Below are 6,784 nucleotides of genomic sequence, written 5' to 3' on the forward strand. Positions count from 1 at the left end.
AGTGAATAACTGCAGCTGATAAGTTAGTAACATAAGTGAATCTGGTTTCCCCATTTGACTTTGTCAAAAGGTCACAAAAGGCAATTAAAATGACCCCAGGACACTGAAACCATCATAAATACGAATCTGTTGCCAAACATCAAAATTTTGATGCAGCTGATAAATTAGTAACATAAGTGAATCCACTGGGCTTTCAACATGAAGCCAGAAAATCAGGACTTTTTTAAAATGCCCGGGACACGGGACAAATTGTTATAAATCGTGACTGTCCCACCAAAATCGGGACGTCTGGTCACCTTATACAACCACCTTGTTGGATCAGATTCAAGGTTACATTTTCTACATAGGTTCCATTCAAGAATTTGACAAACATTTTTTTTAAAGATGATTGCTTCTGAGCAGCTGACATTCAAAGTGTAGTATCTGTGATCATAGACATCTGTAGGGGGCCAATTATGATATTGTGTGTGACAACAATAACTTGACTTACATATTTTGTCAGGTATTAGAATGAAAATATGTAATGGATACATTTTCCTGATTTTTTTTAATTTGACAACACTGAAGTGTGTCAAATTTCTTATTTGACAACACTGAAGTTTGCTGTAGATATCATTGTCTGTTATTCTAAAAATAGCAGTCATCAAAACTACTAATATTGATAGTATAAGCATCCATTAATTTATCCAGGAAAAAATATTTCTAAAACTTCTCAATATGAGAATACAAGGGATAGATATATAAGTCAGTGAAATAATTAATTCTTTCATTTACATATAAGGATCCTATGATATAGCATGAAACTTTTATTTGCCAGGGTTATAGCAAGTGGAAATCTACTTCTCCTTTGGGAGTTTAAGTTGTGTTTAGAGAAATCTCACTCTCCTAAGGAAAAAAAGGGAATATACAAGAACTGCTGTTATAACATCTGCACTATGGGGCCTACAAGTGCCACGGGATACTTGGACACTTCTTCCTATGCCATATCAATTTTTAAAATATTTTTAATTAAAAATAAATAAATGGGAAGGTAGCAAAATCAAGCACCATCTTCAAACATAAATATATACATATATTTATTGCTTTCAGATCCCACAATACATTTCACAGGTATTCCTAGAAAAACGGATCAGAAGCTGTCATCCATCTGATTTGGTTGTGTCCCCATCAGATCAGAAGAAAGGGCTAATAAGAAAAAGTAGTGAGCATTTTGGGAGATTGTAATGAGTAGTGACAACTGTTTGTTTTATGATTGGTCAAGTCCACCGTAAATAGTACATTTGTGACTGTATTCAGAATGTTCTCCCAACATTCCAAAGATGTCAATCAACTCTTATAGTGTAGGGCACTTTGCCACAAGATAAGACCAGCCTACTGGGAAGCCATCAAGCAAGACATGATTACAGTTGCATCCTTTTATTTGAATTCAGAAGCATGGCACTTCAGATAGTGAAATCATATGGCCAACTTAACCATGACCCATTGACAGCTTAAAACCTTTAAAAAGGCCAGTAAAAACATGTATGGATGGTTATTACCACAATTGGGACTGGAATTTAGGTCCAAACAATGCAGTTGTTAAAGGAACATCATGTAACCAGACCCAATTTTACAACCATTAGGTTGTTAAACAAATCACCATGGTTGTTAAGTAAATCATGTGCTTGTTAAGTGAATCCAATCTACCCAATTGACTTTGCTTGCCGGAAACTGGCTGGGAAAGTCACAAATCTCATTCTTGTAACTGCAAGATGCTGCAATTGTAAACCCAAGCCAGTTGCCAAGTGTACCCATGTAGGGATCATGTGACCATGGGGGTGGCACAATGGTTGTAACTTCAAGGATGAATCGTAAATCACTTTTTCTGAGATCATTGTAACTTTGAACTGTCATTAAACAAAGAGTTGTAAGTCAGTGACTACCTATATTAATCTTTAATGCTATTAGTTCTCTATGCTGAATTATCCCTCTAATATTCTAAGTTTTTCTGTTTTCATTACAAAAGCCAGTTCTTCTTATCATACCATCTAAACCAAGCCATTTTTTTTGCTCTGTATGGGCAGTCTTAATTCAAGCAAGCTCAAGTATGTCTTCTTAAAAAAACATTTTAGATGTATTGAATTGCTGAAGTCTAATGATATGAAGATAGCCAAAACATCTTTACTTATCACCAATATTCAGCTAGTATGCCATATTCCTTATCTACAAAAGTCTAGGAGAAGCTCTTGGGGTTTAGGTCAACCTGATTATCAGATCATTGCATAAGGCAAGACTCCACTGACTGGAAGATCCTTTGGTTAGAGCTGACTGTGGGCTGAACCCATGATTTTGTTGATAGTCATGTGACTGAGTTAGTAAATTGTGAAATGAAAGACAGATTAAGGTTGCATTTCTATATGTAGTCCCCAATGTTCTTTGAGTTGGAGGAGATACATATTCTCATATCTTCCTAATAAGTCTTCAGAACAGTGGCTTTCATAAAGCCTGAATAGAAGTGCTTCTTCAAGGGATTCCTCATAATTTTTGGGGTCAATTTTATCTTCTTTTGTTATATTAAGTAACGGGGACAAATACATCCTCCCAGTCCAGGGATTCCAGTCCACTGTTTTTTTCTGTTCATCTTCCATCCCTGTTTCCTGGTTTTCCTTGCTCCTTGTTCCAATCTGGTGATGTTTTGAAGCTGTCTTTTGAGTTAGTAGAGATAGTAAAGTGTGTGGCTCTTTGAGTACAGCTTCTTTTTCATCCAAAATGAGCTCTTTTGGTTCAGGCACCAAACAAATGTCTGCTATAACATCACACTCAGAACAGAAGGCACAGTTGGGCTCATCCGCCATCAAATTTATCAGAGGGACCTCAGCATCATATAAGTGTAAAGAAGCAGATTGCCTTTCATTCAGAAGGACTTCTTTGAACTGTTGACTGAAAGAGGTATTTGGATCTTGGGTGCCAAATTGGGGGCAATAGTCTTGCTTTGTTCCATAGATGGGCAACTCTGTTTGTGAATTGTGTGGTGCACAATCTGGTTCACAAATACAACTAAATATTTGTTCCTTCTCCTGAACTGGAGTCATCTGTTCAGTTCTCACATCAAATTCATATGCCACCGCTTCAACATTGTGTGTCTGTCCTAAAGCCTGAGGCGATTCCAACTCTGCCAGTTTTGCTTCGCTTCTATTTTGTTCATCTTTTAGTACGTTGTCCTTTTCTAAGAAATTATTGTTCCCCAGAACTTTTTTCGAAGCTTTCTCTTCGGCACAGTTTCCCGCACCGGTGTCAGCATTGATGTAGCCATTGCCAATTCTCTGCTGATAGTTCTCGGGAAAGGATTTATGTTCTTCTACAACATTAACTGTAATGAAGTTAACCACTATTTTTTCAGAAGGAACAAAATTATCTCTTCCACAGCTTTGACTGTATTTCAAGATCTGGAAGGGGGAAAAAAGGTAAAGCTTTAGAAAGAAAATGGTCTTATCTGTAAAAATATTGAGTAAATCTGATAGAATATGCTTGTGACATAACTATGAATATTTCCTTGATAACATTTCTCTGATAACTATAAGGCCTACAACGCTGAGTAAGGAATGGAAGATTGGTATCTAAGAGAGATCTTGCCTGTCCACAGTTTCACATCTTTCCCTAATAATTAGAAAAAGATTTTGATCTATCACTTCCTTGCTCATTTATCTCTTATCTTCTTTTTTCTGGAATTTCTGCTTCATTATTTTCTTAGTTTCTTCTCTATAATTTTTCCTTTCTACCAAGTTATTATAATTAATATTTCCTGCATTTCTTTCTTTGACATGTACTTAAGAATTCATTTATCTAGTACCATTTTATAGCAATAACGTATGATTGCTGTTCAGCCATGTATGTGTCATGATGAGCAATTAATAAAGAAAACAATTTCACTCATGACTTACTTACTCATGATGGCTTTATACATTACATTGAGCCATGATTTGTTTTAATCATGGTTCATTGTACAAAGGGTTAACCAATATTGCTAAGTTAAAAACAGGAAAACAAAATTATGTCTTAGTGCAATGAACACAGGTAATACAATATATTTGTAGACACTTGGACTGAAAGATTGTTTATGCATCAGTCTTAGGACAGTTAGCAAGCCAAATAAAGGTATTAAAAATAAATTTAAAATCCAGTTATCCAAAATACATACATAGTTGATATATACATTTTTAAATACTTGTAAAACATCAAATGAGTGTAAAACTTAGTGAAAAAAGCCAAAACTTTTTTAAAAAATCATTTCATTCTATAGCTTTTATTAAAGACTCAATGGCTTTGAGAGTTCTAACGATCAGATGACTGCAAAGAATATAAAATCCTTCCATTACAGTTAGAACTGGAAAAGATTCTTGGATGAGAAGCAAATGTTTTCAAGGAAAAAAAGCCCAAGGAAATCAAGTTGCCCTTTTGAAAAGCATCTTTGGGACATCTTCTAATGCCATTCATCCATGACTGTGGGTAAAGCTTGTTACTAATTTGGCACAATGCTGACTGAGTGATTCTATTTTTATTTTTTTTAATTTTTATTTCTCATTCATACATTCACAAATATACAATCTCATAACTATTATTAATAATGTGTGTTATCTTTTAACATTTATAACAATTTTTCTCCCCCTACAATTAACAATATAATTGAGATTGCTTTTCTACCATCCCATACACCAATCTTATTTTACAATCCTACTTCTTCTTCCTTCCTTCCCTCCCTTCTCTCCTTCTCTACTTTCTTCTTTCTTCCTCTCGTTTCCCTTCTCTCCTTCCCTTCCTCTCCCCCACTCCTGCCCTTTCCTACCCTCTCTCCTACTCTTCCTTCCCCTCCATTTCTTCCTCTCCTTTTCCCTTTTTTCTTTCCCTCTCCTTTCTCCTCTCCTCTTTCTATCTTTCCCTCTACTCTTCTCTCCATTCCCTCTTTCCATTGTTGTCTTTACATGTTTTCCTCTTCAATCTGGTGTATTATCGGGTGGTGTTCTTCCCGGTTCTGTATTTATATAACAGTCTTAAATTTCCTCTTCCACAATTTATTTTCATTTAAATAGTTAAATGCACATTCTCCTTTAAACGTACATTTGTATATTAACACCTTTCTATTTTCTGACTGAGTGATTCCAGAAGACTTTGTAAGTCCTTTGTAGAGATCCTCCTTAGTCATGTAAAGCACTTAGAACTCTACCAAATAGTTGTACAGGTGAAAAAGAGACATCTTACTACCAAAAATATCATCTCTATCTGGCAAAGGAATTTTGAGCAACTGCTTCCTAATGTGGTTTGCTTCTTCAGTACCTGTAAAAGAGATAATTCTTCAGCTGAACTATCTTGTGTAAATTTACCCAAGGGGCGGGGAATGCAAAATTGACTTCTATACAGCTGCTAATTCTTATTATTGTGCACTTTTGTTAAGTACATGTGAGAAATTACAACACCGGCAATTCTGTACTTACTGTCTGTATCTAATGTCCACCATTATTGCAGCTAAAGAGCTTTTTCAAATAATGCCATTTTTACCATTATAAACTAGGCTTCATTGCACATTGCCTGAAAAAAATTACAGCACTATATATTTCAAAAATGACAAAGAATCCTTACCAGGTTTTTGGGATACGTTTGCTTCACCAAATGAGTGTATCTATATAGACAGCAGCTTGACACCAAAATAATCAGGACTAACAACAGACCTGGTAAAGTATATCCAAATATGACTGTTGCAGTTTGCTTGAAAGCTGGATCTGCTGAGAAAACATAGATTAGATGTTTTCCATTATTTCAAAGGGCCAGCAGGCAAAAGCATTAAAATTGAGAGCTGACTTCATCAAGATAGGCAGCCCTATTTGAAAATGGAAAAAACATGCATTCTGCAGCTAGTTTTCAACTTACAAGCCATTCATTTTGCAGTTGTTTGAAGTTACAGTGACACTGAAAAAAACAATCCTCGCACTTACAACCATCACAGTATCCCCAAGTCACATGATCAAAATTTGGTCATTTGGCAACTGGCATATATACTACACTTGATCTTAGCCAAAAGGCCGAGAAGCATATATTTATAATGATTGTAGCATATCAGGGCACCAAATTTCCACTTGTGATCTTCCCAGCCAGTTTCTGACAAGTGAAGTCCGTGGAAGATGCCAGATTTTCTCAACAACCACATGATTCACTTAAAAACTGCAGTGATTCACTTAATAATTTTGTCAAAAAAAGATTGTAAAACCAGGTGCAACTGACTTTAAAAACTGCCTTGTTTGGTTCTGGTCCCAATTGTCATAAGTCGAGGATTACTTGTATATTAGCTAGAAAACATACATAATATTTTATATCTATTTGGAAGTTTAACATATTTTGAACTCTTTCTAATTTCTAGTATAAAATCTAATTAGATTAGAGGGTTATTCAGAAAAATGGCTTCTGTAGAGAATTTTGACAGTTTTGTCTTCAACATGTGCCCACATATCAGCCAGCATGCTTATGAAATATATTATTTTTCAAAATATATTGCAAACATTAAAATAAGTCCTCTTTTATAACTTCTTGCTTGTGTAACAGCTGGGTTATGTTCTTTTAAGTTCTATATTTAGGCTGTTCATCCAGAGTAAGTTATTGATTTCCCTGCCAGCAGTTTCTTTCTTCGCCTAATTTATCTGCATTTATTAGGAATACATAGGCAATTAATAATGACTAAAAAGGGCTGACTTGCTTGTTTCTAATAAAAGATTTAAAATTATGCTCTTCAGAATCCCAGCAAAAATGCAACTACTTA

The 6,784-nt window shown here is 35.1% G+C and overlaps 1 pseudogene; it reads right to left on the reverse strand.

Annotated features, from left to right (window-relative positions):
• Positions 1 to 5,886: 5,886 nt before the first annotated feature.
• Positions 5,887 to 6,065, reverse strand: LOC116508574 (annotated as a pseudogene).
• Positions 6,066 to 6,784: the final 719 nt, after the last annotated feature.

This window comes from Thamnophis elegans, chromosome 4 (genome assembly GCF_009769535.1).
Source record: "Thamnophis elegans isolate rThaEle1 chromosome 4, rThaEle1.pri, whole genome shotgun sequence".
Taxonomy (NCBI): domain Eukaryota; kingdom Metazoa; phylum Chordata; class Lepidosauria; order Squamata; family Colubridae; genus Thamnophis; species Thamnophis elegans.